Source organism: Aythya marila, assembly GCF_965140915.1.
Source record: "Aythya marila genome assembly, chromosome: 3".
NCBI lineage: Eukaryota > Metazoa > Chordata > Aves > Anseriformes > Anatidae > Aythya > Aythya marila.
Window position 1 is genome coordinate 33,021,587 of NC_139044.1, and position 13,791 is coordinate 33,035,377.

Sequence of the window (13,791 nt, forward strand, 5' to 3'; positions counted from 1 at the left end):
GGGCGCTGTGGTAGGGCAGGCAGGGAGCATCTCCTCAGCTTCCAAGCAGTCACACAGTGCCTGATGCCTTCTGGCTGCATCTGCTGGGGAGCTGGGCTGCAATATCTTGGTGCCAAATGGTGAAAACCTGAGAGCAGACAAAGCTCTGAGGGAAAAAAACAACCAACCAAAACTCAATAATGACAACAACCAACACCGAACCACACACATTGGAGGCAATCGTACTGTAGATTCAGTTTTGGTCAAAGGCATCCTTCTGAGATGAACCTGGCCTCAGACCCACTTGGCTTTTAGCTGGGCATGATCCTGTGTCCCTTCTTTTTGGACAAAATGTGAATGAGGCCCGTCCTGCTTTCTGCTTTGTCCCTAGGCACCTCCGCAGTCCCCGCTGGGTTCAGCGGGTGGGACAAGAGCTCTTCCAGAGTGATGCCAAAGGACTGGAGCAGGACTCCAGGGCTCCCCTCCCAGCTCTGGGAGAGGAATTGACCTAATGGATTAAGCAGGCCCTGGGACTGCTGAAATCTTGTCCTAGCAGGGGAAGGGGTGAGGCTGGGTGGCCAGAAGAGGGGTTGAGAAGTTGAGAACAGAGGTCTGTAGCCCTGTCCATAACAGAGAGTCCTTTCCTGATTGTGGTGGCAGAGGACATGGGTCAGGGCTTTTCAGTCTTCTGGACAAAACACCCAGAAGCTTTGTTTGACTTTGATTCTGATCTGAGTTCACTCAGCTTTTGTCTGAGGCCAAATCTGAACCCACTCCTTTCCCTTTGAAACGGTTTTCCGCTTTTGGCATAAATGGGGAAAAAATAAAATGACTTCATTACATCCCTGAGTAAACAGATCCCACTCCATCCTCAGAAAAGGAAAGCCGAGGATTCATTTTCCTCGGGACCCACAGCGGATGAATCAGAGAGCTGGACTTCCCGTGCCTTTGAGGCTGAGAGGAGAAAGTGAGCTGAATCAGGAGGGCAGACGTGAGGAAGCAGAGTCAGGAGCCGGAGCCCCCACGTTCCGGGAAGGCGGCGTGTGCTCGACGTGAGGAGGAGGAGGAGGGACGGGAGACCTCCAGCCCCGTGCTTCCAGAGAGCTCAGCTGTTGAGTCAGCTGAGCCGGGGGCTTTGCGAAGCACCGAGGGGGCAAGGGTGAGCACAGAGCCCGAGAGTGTGCGTGTGTGAGGGAGACATTTCCCCTCTGGCCGGGGGCCAAAGGAGCGGCTGTGTTACGGCGGCCCACGGGGACACACTTGCCGGCACGCACGCCGGCTTGCACACGCACACCCTCGCTCACCACCACGTCCCATGGAGGCTGCTCCCGGAGGCCAGCCCTGGTTCGTGACGGTCCCGCTAATGGCCAACATCTGGCGAGAGAGACGGGGTGGAAAGACAGCTGGGGCCAGCGAGCTCTCTCCTTGGCTATGAGCGAAGGGGAGGGCTGTAGGAGACTCCTCTTCTCGAAAAGCAGCCTGCAAACGCTCGCTCCTGGTTCCTCTGCAGAGAGCAGAGGTTGAGCTGCCGTCTGCTTGTATGTTTGTGTCACAACCAGCCGTTGAAAGGCAAGGCAACAGCGTGAAACCCTCACACCAGAGGTCCCTAATGATAACCGTAATAACCAAGCAAGTTTTGCCAGCCCAGCCTGGCTTTGCCAAGAGGCCTGAGCATTCATATGGAAGCACGGATATCCTCAACACATGCTGCTAGGGAGGATTCATTAGGGGATTTTTTTTTAAAAATGGATGTGGGCTGTTTGCAGGTTTGGGCCCTGCACCCTGTCTCGCCTCTGGAGGTTATCTGCGGAGGGCGAGATGCTCACACCTCGTGAGGCTGGAGGGTCCCGGTCCTCCGTGCCGGAGCTCTGGGAGGCAGGAAACCTCCCCCGTGTCTCAGCCTGGGCTGCGGCTGTGCCGAGACAGCTCTTAGCAAACATACCAAAGGCCTTCTGAGCATCAGAGCAGTGATACTATCCAGCTCTGCTGTTATCGTAGCCTCCCTCTCGGGAGTACAGTTTGGAGTGCTGTCAGAGAGGGAGAGAGAGATAGAGATGGGGGTATGGAAAGGTAAAGGAAAGAGACAAGGTCTTGTACAACTAAAGCAGAAATTTTTGTGGATGTTTCTGCAGTGCTGGGCCTTGGGAACAGCACCCTTCCCACTCTCCCATCACCTCACCATCATTCTCCCTCTCTCTAAGGCACATGCTGAGCGTCAGAGTCCCTCTCCCCAGCGCTGCCTTCGAACCAGAGCTCTCCTCCACCTGGGGTCAGTGAAGCCGGGCTCTGCCCTGGGTCTCTGGCTTCCAGGTTTGAGTGTGGGACCGCAGAGGAAGGCTGAGGTCAGGTTGTGGCCAGGCAGCTGATTCCTCCCCCAGACATGCGTATGCGCGGAGCACCGCCACCGGACACCGGCCACAAGTCCCGCTCGCTCACCACTGACTCACAAGAGACTGGAAAAATACAATCCCCCTCTGATGATGTGATGGAGATGTAAATTCTCCCCAGTAGTACTTGAGTAGCATGTGCAAGCAGCCAGTTGGGGTATTCAGTGGGTGACGTTGCTGCGTTGATGGCTGGGATGTTTATGGTATGACTACGGTGAGCCGAGCAGGCAGTGACTCGGGCAGCAGGCCTTCATGACATCTTTGAGGTCGTTTTGGGATGATAATCATCAGTTCTGAGGACACTGATGATTAGCTCAGCCTCCCTCCCCCTTCTTTCAAGCCCATCAGACAAGCGTTGGGCAATCGAAGGCCTGGAGCCCAGGTACTGAGGAAAGAGGGGAAATCTTGCTGCACAGTGAGACATCTCTTCTAAGAGGGAAGGAATTCATCTCATCCTGCTGGATGTTGGGGGGGGAAACTCTCATCGGAGGTCAGTCTGTCTGGGGCAGCGGTGAGCTGGTGGTGAGCGGGGAACAGGCAAGGCCTCGCCACCATCTTCCTCCTCAGCAGGCACTCCCGTGGAGGCTGTGGGGTGTTGCTGGGATGTAATTCTGTGGCTGAGGCTGCTACACTGCTGTCCTCTCTCCCTGACCAACACAGGTCCCCGTATGCTGAATATTCGGGAGCTGTGGGAACTCCAGGAAGATCAAGGGAAGCTTTGAAGCAACTGGGTCCAAAACTGTGGCACCCAAGCTCAAAAAAACTATGTGAGAGCACAGCACGAGACATATCCCAGGTCAGCTCCTGCCTCTCCTGCTTTGCTGAGCTGTGGATTTCTGAGGGTGTTGTGGCTGCGTAAGCCACCAGGGAGAACAAAATCATGAGTGGGACCCAAACTGCTGATGGTGGGGCCCTGGGATTGACCTGAATGGTGCATTTTGGCATTAGGGGATCCAGGTCCACCCTGAGCATCCAGACCCAGGCAGTGACAAGTGAGGGAAGATGACCCCGGGTGAAGAGAGAGGAAAAAGAAAAGGTGGAAGGGGGTGAGGATGGCTCAGTCTGGGGTTGGGGTGAACCGATGGCAGTGTTTCTCTTATCACTTAGCAAAAGGACCTGCTGAAACATGCGTGTGCCACCACGACCCCTCAGACTTGGGCCAGAGGATGTGCCGGGAGCGTTTGTAGCCTGAAGGCTTTGGCGTCAACACTTGCCTGCACGGTGGATGGGCGCCCAGGTGTGTGATGGAGTGGGGCTGGACCTGCTGAGTGTAGTGGAGGGTTTAACGCCCTCTCCACTGCTTATCAGCTTGCTGCAGGCTCAAGCCTGCGTGTCGTCTCGGGGAGCCTCGCTGAGAGCACTCCTGTGGGCAGGGGCTTGAGTTCAACCCCCCCTGGGTGGCAAGAGCATGCCAGGGAGCTCAAAAAGCATGCCTGCCGAGCCAGCCCCGTTCCCAACCCCAAAACTGGCCGCAGCTTTCTGCAGGGGTCCGTGTCTGTGCAGGGGGGGCTGGGATGGTGCTGCTCAGGCAGGGGCTTCCCCCTCGTCCTCTGTGTCACGCTGGTGCTGCTCACCCTGCAGTGTCTCATCCGCAGCATCCAACGAGTGTGGCAGATGTCTGGGCTGCAGGTGAGACGTGGGGGCAGCAGGGAACTGCCTGAATTTGGCTCCTTGGGTGTGTTTGAGGAGGGTGCCCCCCCCCGGCATCCCCTTCCCCCGAGCTGCCTCTCACTCGCCGCGGGTGGGAGGAAAGAAGGAATATTTTGGCATCGGCCGTGCACGGATGCCAAACAAGCAGCCAGCAGAAAGGCAAATATTTTGGCTGCCCCAACACATCTGTTTAGAAGCAGCTCAACCCCAATTTTAAACAAAAACGGGGAAGAAAAGACATTAATTGAAGACATGTCCTGGGGAACGCAAGCCCTTGGCTGGGGCCCAGCGTTGGCAGCTTTGCTGGGGGATCGCGTGTCACACAGATGAGCCGATAGCCCAGGCTCCGATTCGAGCCCCCCCTCACTGCTTTTGGGCAGGTCGCACGTGCCCTGCGGAAGCAGAGGGAGGCTGTGCATGGCCGTGCGGACACACAGAGCTCTTGGGGGGGGTCCGTCTGCTCCCAGCATCGCTCCTCCCCACCGCCCTGCCGCGTCCTGGCACGGCAGCGTCCCTTTGTTCGGGGCGCAGGGCTCCATCCCAGCGGGTGGTAGCTCCCATCCTGCTCCCGCTTCGTTTTGCACAGGAAGGACCCAACCCCAGGGATCCTGAAGTGGATCAGCTGCTTTCCTGGCAGCCTCTGGCTCCGTGTGTGGGACTGGGATTCCCAGATTGGGAACGGCTGAACCCAATGCTGTTGACAAACCCATTAGGAATTGGTGAAGCTTTGACAGTGCTCTTGATAGGCTCCTCTGACTGACTTTGGGCATTGCCAGATCTCCGAGTTTGAGATTTGGGGTTGTAAATCTCTGGGGGCTGGAACTGGAGGATCTTGAAGGTCTCTTCCAGCCGAGACCATTCTCTGATTCTGCTGCGCCCAGGGGCAGAGCTGGCACCCCAGGTCCCTCTGTGCTGCAGCACCCAGCAGGGAGTTGAAGCCCCCAGCGACGGGTCTGGGCTTCCCAGCGGGATCCCTTTTGGGTGGCAAGGCTTGGCGGTGTCACTGGGGCTGCCCCTGGTGCCAGCTGGGGCCGGTGGTGCTCTGGCGAGAAGAAAGGCGATGGCTAACTGCAGTGCACGGCCTCCTCCGGTGTCCGGGATTCAATAAGCGCTAACGCTGCCTTCCCGGGCGGAGGCGAGGGGGGAAGGGAGCGTCTCGGAGGAAACCCTGGGCTCATGTCAATCAGCGCGGCTTTTTATTTTACAGATCACGCTGCACGGCACTTCCAAGTATGAACAAACCTAAACGAAGACAGCTGGCAGGGGCTCGCGTCATCTAACTCCTTCCAGATGTGCGGTCGCATGCCGCTGGTTCTGACTAATGACATCTCCGAGGAAATCCCTGGGGACGCGGCGGTGACGGGGCGGGAGAGGGGCACGCCAGGAACCTGTTGGTGGGCTGACAGCATCGGCTCCCTGGGGGTCTGCTGCCTGGAGCCCCCACCCGGAGGGGCCCCTGATGCCCCTTTTGGGATCAGCAGGGTTTGTAGGGTTGCACAGGGGCTGCTCCTGCCCCACGGAGCACCTGGGCATCTCTTTTCGGGTGGATACAGCTGCTTAATCCAGAGCTGCGTCCTGCGGAGATGATAGCTGCTTCGTGGCCTGGAAGCCAGTAAACCACACTTGGTATGGTTGTTATGGAGCGAATTAGTGATGTTTGCTGATAATGAGTTGAGGTCGAAGCGTTTACGCTGCTGGCAGCCTGGGAGCCCGTTCAGGTCTCCCTGCGTGGAGCCTCTCTGTGCTACGGGGACGTTGGAGACGTCCAACTGGGTGGGAAGACTCATAAATCCCGCCGCCCCCCCGCTGAGATATCTGCCCTGCATGTCTCCAGTTTATGTTCCCGGGTTCTGCTGGAGCCGTGCGGGGTTCCCAGCAGGTTTAATCGCCCCGTACCTCTGCGGGAAGGCTGTGCCCGTTTTATGGGCTGGGTCCTGGGGCATGCTCGGTGGCGGACCAGAGATGGGGCAGGAATTGGGGTGACCAGCCCCTCCAGCCCCAGGCGAGGGATCATGTCCTCTTCCCCATTTCCTTCCTGAAAATGCAGCCAACCTGCGTCCAGGATTGCTTTTTGGATGGAAGAGTCGTTCTGGGTCTTCCCATGGCCTCTTCTCTTCCCCCTCCCTCCCTCTCCACACCTTTGTAATTAACCTCTGAACTCTGGCTAATCCCGGGATTAGCGTGTCACGGGCTGTCGGATGGGGGTCCCACCACCCCTGGTGCTGCCCCAGCAGCCCTGGCAAACTTGCAGGGGGGTCCGGAAAGCCAGGTCCCCCTTGGGGAGGGAGGAGGCTCCTAATGGATGGGGGAGAGCTCCAGCCTGGCGGGTGGCAAGGGCTGATCCAGGGTCACCAGAGTTTGGGGAGCTGGGGGAGAAGCAGAAGGAGCTTTTGGCATCCCTGCCCTGGGCCTTCAGCAGGGCAGATCAAGGCTGGATGAGGAAGGGGATTACCTGATGACTTGTTTTTTTATTTTTTATTTTTGGTGAAGTGTCTCCACCAGGACAGGCAAGGCGTTGGGGGGCATCTGGGCTGGCGGCAGCATGGCTGCAGCTTTCTTTCCTCGCTGGGGTGAGTGAGCAGCTCGGCATGAGCTGGCGGCTTGTTGGCACCTCTCCTCCCAACGTGCAGCCGGGCCCGGGGAGCTGCAGCAGGCTGGGAGAGGAACGAGGCGATAAGCCGCGTCCCCGCCACGCGATACGCGCTGTGTGCACAGGATGTTTGGCTTCCTATCGGTCCCCTCCAGAGACGGCGGGGATGGGGAGATGTAGGGACAGGTTTTGTGGTTTCTTTAATCTGATAGTTTCCCTTCCTTTTCTTTTCTTTTCTTTTTTTTTTTTTTTTTGGTTGCTTGCAGGGGATTACGTGCGCGAGGCACCTGAGCTGGCACGCTCCGTCCCGGCACTGGCTGTGCCTGCAGCGAGGTGTGCTGGGGGCTGGCTGTCTCGGGCATGACTCAGGCTGATGAGCCCGCTCCTGTCCCAACAGGAACACCTCGCTGGAAGGTGTCTTTGCCCTCTGGAGGCTGGTTTGTTCCTGCTGCCACCTCGTGTGGGTGCACCCGTGTGCAGGGGAGCAGAGGATGGATGGATGGACAGGCTTGGTGTGAAGGACAGCATGCACACAGTGGTTTCCATCCCCTGGGGCTGCAGTGTCACCTCATCTGGCACATCCCGGGGGAAAAAATTGGGGACGGATGGGAGAAGGCTTTTAGGAAGATCCTGATCCCACTGCTGGGCAAGCCTCGGGCAGGCGCTGGAGAAATCCACGGGTTCAAGGGAAGAAAACTGCTGGGGAGCAGCACCGGCAGCTCCTGCGAAACGCTTTCATTCCTCGCCAGCCAGGCAGGAACCGATGCTGGCGAAGGGCTTCGAGGGGATGTGCTTCATTCCCAGCAGAGCCGGCGGGGGCTGGTTTTGATCAGAAGCGACCCGGCGCTGGATCTCAGCAGGGCCGATGGCTGCGACCCGCCGCGCCGCGCGGCCGGGGGAGGCCGGCTGGTGTTTGCCTTCGAAGGGGCCTCCCGTGCTCGCAGCGCTCGCAGTTGAACAGCTTCCAAGGCGGCTTGCTTGTCTCCTTTTTTATCGCCGTTATTATTTTTTAATCAAGTTTCCCCATTAGCTTCTAAAGGCGTTGTGGCCGAAGGGCCTGGGGATTCATTTCCTCTCCCCGGCCGCTGGCAGGGCTTGCCGGCCAGCTTGGCGCTGCGAGCAGGGGTTGAGGCGCTTCGGCACGGTTTGGAGAGGGGTCTTGCACTGTAGGGTTAAGTAAAATCGGGGGAAGAGTGCGAACGTAAATTTCCTTGTGTGTCATACAGGGAGGGGTGGGAGCTCCTTGTCCTCTCCTTGACTTCGCTCTGCTCTGGATGTGCTGAGAGGTTTTCCTCCAGGCCTCGAGCAACATCGCTTATTGCTATCAACTGTGTTATCAGTAGCAATAATCAAAGCACTGTTATTAATATTAATGCCTAATATCTGCTGCTGTTCATGGAACCGCGGGCACAAAGGGCTCTGCACAGAGAGGTGACACTGCGGATGTCACCAACTCTTCTATTTCTGCCAGCTCCTGCATTTTGTTTTCCTTCTCCTTAATAAAAAATAAAAATAAAAAGCTTTCGCTGTCTTGCTCCCGCACAGAGATGCCTGAACCGGGGAGGCCACCTCCAGCATGGCCAGGGGGAATCTGGTCCCTGCCAGAGGACGTGGCGAGTTCAAGGCTTGTGGGGAACCCCCACAGATGCGGGACAGGGGGCAGCAGCCCCAGGGAAGGCAGAGGAAGAGGAGCATTGAGTGGGAGAGGTGCTGGGATCCCACCAAGGAGTCTCGGCCCAGGCAGGCAGAGAGGGATCCCAGTCTGGGGTAAAACATGGCCAAGGAAAGGATGTGTTCCCTCAGACATATAGAGCAGGGAGGCAGAGGCACAAAAGGGAAGGGAAGGTGCCTCAAAGTGGGAGATGCCACGTGCTGGGGCTGTGTGTTGCATTGGGACCTCTTCCTCTGCCTCCCCACGGGGGCTGTTTGCCCGTGGGCTGTGTCTCTCTTGCAGCACCTCCCCTCCCTGCCCAGCTTCGGTCCCTGGCTGGCTTCGAGGAGAAGCCATCCGCTGCTAATACGGGTCACTTTTCTTGCCCTTCTCACGGCAGCTGACACGCTGGAGATAACGTATCTCCCCCTCCCTTTGCCTCGCTCCCCTTTCCCCTTCACTATATGTATTTCTCTCTCTATCCATCCCCGTGACTGAAACTTGGCAGGGAATTCAGAGGCAGCTCAGTCATCGAAATGACTGCCCCAAGGAGAGCCCTGAGGCAGAGAGAGGTGGGGGGGAACACGCTCTGGGCTGAACTCCATTGTTTCCACATCAGCTGTGACCAAACTTCCTTCTCCCTTTGCTACAGCCTCAGGAGACCGTGGGCTGCAAGCTGCCCGGTGGGGGTGCTTGGTGTGGGCAGGGGCTTTGGGTTTCCCTGCTGCTTCATCCTCCCCAGTCCTTGTGCTGCCTCCCTCCTAAGAGCCTCATGACCAGCTCTGAGCTCTGAAATGACAGGAAAGGAGGCAAAACAGGGAGCTGTTTGAAAAGCATGCAGCCTCAAGCAAGGGAACGCTGTGGCCTTGCCAATAGCTTGAGGGGGAAAAGGGGACGATGTGATCCTGGAGTGGATTGTGTAGGGAAACCCAGAGAGGCTTCCATGTGTCGCGGCTTTCAGCCTGGGGAGAAAGGGGCACGGGCTGAAATGCCAAGGGGCCAAACTCCAGGCAGATAAAAGGGGTTGTTGTGCAAGCCTGGAAGCCGGCCGAGCGCTAAAGAGCAGGACGTATGTCATATCTCTAATGACCAGAGGGCAACGTTTGCCAGTCGCTCCATCAGGTGCTCCAGGTGGTGCTGGTTAGCCACTGGAGCCAGGATCTGCAGCGGCTTGGGTCAGGGTCAGGGCTGAGTGCAGCGGTGAGGAGCTGGGCGCTGTGGTCAGGAGAAACCCCAAGCAGTCTGCTCGGAGCCAGCGATCAGGTCTGGCACGGCGAGAGAAGGGTCAGTGGTGGCATTTTTACAGCACGGAGCCGCTGCATCTGGCCGGACAACAGCTCCGGGCAAGACTGGGCTTTGATGTGCTGTGGTTGTGTTCCTGCAGCTCCCGACGAGGAGTGTTTTAGGCAACAGCCCAACTTCCCCACGGGGCAGTGCAGATGTGAGGCTTCTTTAGGGCTAGAGCAGATATGAGGGGAAGCCGCAGCTGTTCCCATCTGAGCCTGCCCAGTCTTGGGCTTGGTGGGAGCAAGGGGATGTGAGCAGCCTGCTCGGAGCAGGGCTTTGGGATTCCCTGTCCGGATAAGGCAGATCTTAGGAAGGACAGGGACAGGCAGTCTTCATTAGCCACCCTGTCCCCTAATTCTCCAAATGTGTGGATGCTGGCCAGACCATCTGAGGTTGGCTCGTCGCTCCTCAGAGTGTAAAAGTGCCTCGCGGGTTCTGTTAGGAAATCTCTGGTGTTCCCCGTGTGGGATCTTGGGCAGCCTCAGCTCCCTCACTGACTTCAGGCATCCACCAACGTGCTTTGAAGGAAGCCAGACTGGAGCATTAGCTGCGATGGCCCTTGGAAGCCACCATCACCCGAGCGGAAAGGAGCTTTACGAGCGTTACTGGAAGCTGCTGTGGCTGAGTTACCAGAAATAAACCACTTCAGTTTGAAGCCAAGTGCTTGTAGACCACTGCATTTCCCACTCTGGTAGCTGGGCCACCTTCCTATTGCCTCTGCTTGTCAGCAGGGAGATGTTCTGTAAATGCCACCCACTGCTCTTTCTGCTTGGAGTGGGTGGCAGTGGGGCAGGAAGAAAAAGGTGGGTGCATCGCCGAAGGTTCCTGTTAGCAGAGGTTTTAATACATATATAAAAATATATTTCAGAAGTGCCTTTTCTGGGAACTTCTGGGTTTCCATAGAAGTAGCAAGAATAGCTCCTAATTCACAGGCAATTGCAGGGCTGGGGGCAGGAGGTAGCTGGAATGAGAAAGCTCTGCCCACAGTCCGGGAGCAGATGTGTCCCCAGAGAGGCACAGATGCCTCAAACCGAGGCTTTGCACGCATGGGGGTGGCAGGATAAGTGCCCTTTGGCCAGTGCATCCCTGCCATTCTCCTGCCTGTCTTTGACTTTAATTAAGCTGCAGATTTGACTTATGAGCTATGCGTCAACCTGCTCCCCATCAGGAAGCATGGGGGATGATGCCTACACAGCCATCAGAAGCTTTTTTTTTCCTACCGCCCCGGGAAAAGTGAGCATTTCTCCTACCACTCCAGGAAAGTGAGCATACAGCCCCGGCTCCCGGGGGGAAACTGAGTCAAGGAGGGATGTGCCTTCTGCCCGCAGAGCAGGGAGTCCTGATCCCAATGCTCTAACCTCAGATCCGTGTTTGTTCCTCCATGGAATACCTGGCAAAGAGGCAAAGACATATGGGATGTGTAAAGTTTCTGCAGGGCTTAGGGGCACATGTTGTGACTGGTAGCACCTCTGTTTTTAGGTGCAGCATCATCTGCCAGTTCAAGACTCCTGATAATTTCCCTTGCCGAGCCTTTGGGTTTGGTGGAGGCAGAGAGCCCACAACCAGGCCCCCTTGGCTGTGGGGATGGGAGCTGCCTTCTCCACCAAGCTCCTTTTTCAAGGTCTCTGGGTGGAAGGAGTGGTGAGCAGCCTCTGGGGCCAAGACTGGCCATCAGCAGCATGTTCTCCTGGCTGCACTATGAATGTGGCAAGGCCAAAGCACCAAACCCGCTGGCTTGGCCCGGATCCTAACCGCAAATAACACAGCCAGCTCAGGCAGTGCCTGGTTTTCTGCCCTGGAGTCAGGGAAAGGAATGTGGGTGGCTTTGCATGCCAGGGCTATCGGTGCAGCGGTGCTCAGCCCATCTTGGCACTGATGGCTGGCCTTGCTGGGTGTTGAGAGCCAGCACGAACCCTTCCCCAGGTGGTCCTGGCTCAGCTGTTCCAGGTGATGACCCTGGGTTAGGGTAGTACCCAGCTGTGGAGCTGGTCAAAGTGAGGCTGGAGGGTATTTCTGTGTTGAACTTGAATCTTAATACCTGCCATGACATCTGGTAGCTCACTGTGCATGTGGGGTTGCCATACCCCATCACGTCATCCCATGGAGCTTGCTGCACGGCCGGAGGGCTGGTTTTCTCCAACTCTTGGCCGGTGGGAGCCTCACTGTGTGGTGGGAATGGCCATGGACGTTGGGCTGTGGGATGGAGGATGGCTCCTTGTCACAGAGCAGGAGAAAGGCCAGAGCATAGACCCAGAGGGCTGTGTGCATCACTGCTGAAAGAGCAAGGAGGGATTTCCCCATCCTTGAATCAGAAGCAGGCAGCAGATATTTTATCTTCATCCCAAATAATCTCATGACAAACCCTGTTCTTATCTCCATCCCAAATAATCTCATGACAAACCCTGTTCTCTCTCACTCAACCAGCAGAGGATGTAGTAACTTGTCCAAAGGACTCTATCAGCTTAAAAAACGTGCTTCTATCTCAGTTATTTCCATCCCGCTGCTGAGCTGTGAAGTTCCTGAGAGCCCAGGAGTAGAGAAAAACATGGGGGCTTGGCTGCTGGTTGGGTTGTGCGGTGCGTGTGTCAGCACTTTGGGTGCAATCAGTTTTCCTCTGGTCAGTGAGTTTCTTCCGTTGTTTGGGTGGGCCTTGCACAAGCTTTTGGGGGAAAGCAAAGGCTTTTTTAGAAAGTGGAATATATGACTGTGAAACCACAAGAGTGATGGAGGGTCTCCGGAGTGGATAGAGGAGCCAAAACGGCTCCTGACTGTCAGGATATTAGTCACCATCACTATCCTGGCATGCAGCTGCCTGCTACCAACCTCTTGTCAGTGTCCTAATTCTCCATGAATCATGTAGAGTTTTGGGAAGACCACGCTTTCCTCTCAATCTGTACAATTCCCAGTGCCTGACGGCTACTACTGTGACATAAAAAAATGGTCCATAAAATAACCACAACACACTCATTTTGGAAATGGACGAGAATTCAAATGGGCAGTTTCCCTCTATACTTAGGAGTAAAGCCACAGCTCCTGAAAAAGCTCCAGCTGGTATGAGGCTGAGCACGCGTAAGCGTCCACGAATATTTGAGGTATGATATTAGGAAAGACTTTCTAACTATGGAGCAAGCAAACTAAGGATGCAATGGGAGCTCTTTCCTGTGATGTTTTCAGAGGGGCTTAGACTGATATCTCCCAGATAGTGCTGCTGACACCTGAGCAGGGTGCGTTTCATGTCTACTTGTCTGCGATCCAGCTTACTTTCCAACCTGGAACACAAATTCTGTTTCAAACCTGAAATCTGAACAAACCCAGTTCACTGTCTCTGTTTTTAGACTTGGAGCTCCCTGACGGGCTCAGCTCAGCCCACTGAGGGCACTGCACCCATCCATGGCCGTCCTCTGCCAGGGGTTTGTTGTCCCAGTGACTGAAATGGCTCCTGGGGGAGAGCTCTTAGAGCAGAGGATGGAATAGGGGAGTGGAGTAAAGGTGGCCAAAAGCATGGCCTAAGTGCAAACACTGCTGCTGTGATGCTGGTGGACACTGCAGGAATATCTGCAAGGGCAGCCCAGTGTGGTATCAGCTCCAGGAGTGGCTGCTCTGGCAGCGGCAAGGCAGCAAACCCTGCCACACCTGGGTATGACAGGGAAAGATTGGACTGAGCTCGCCTGCCCATGTCACCAGTCATGGGGGGCGTACCCAGCGTCCTGCCAGACGCCTGGAGTCTGAAGGTCTGCTCTGGTATCCTGGATAGACAGGATCCCACCATGCTTCCAAGAAGGAAAATTACCCAATTAGTGTTATTTCGGTTTATTTAAGGCAGTGTCACAGCGTACAAAAGCAGAGAAGGGGCCTAGTCCTTCACGCAACCCTTGCTGAAGCACCGGGATGTGTCAAGTGCTGACACTCTGAACTACGCCTGGATGAACTCAGGAAGAAAAAGCCCCTCCAGGACTCTTGGATAGGAAGACACAGCCCAGAAAATCCCAAGCCACCATCACGTGGAGGCAGAGGGAACATGTGGAGGCTGTATCACTGTCGCTTGCCCCGTCCCCTGCTCCCAGACGGGGCGGTGAAACCCCGGCCCCCCCGGCCCCCGGCCGCACAACGGAGGGGCTGTGTGACCTGCCGGCTCCCGACGTGGTTGCTATAGGAAAGGGAAGAGGCTGGAGGGAATGCCTGGGCCCTATTCACACCCCCCCAGCCCTGATTCACAGTGCCCCTGAGGTAATGTTTGCCTGGCTCGC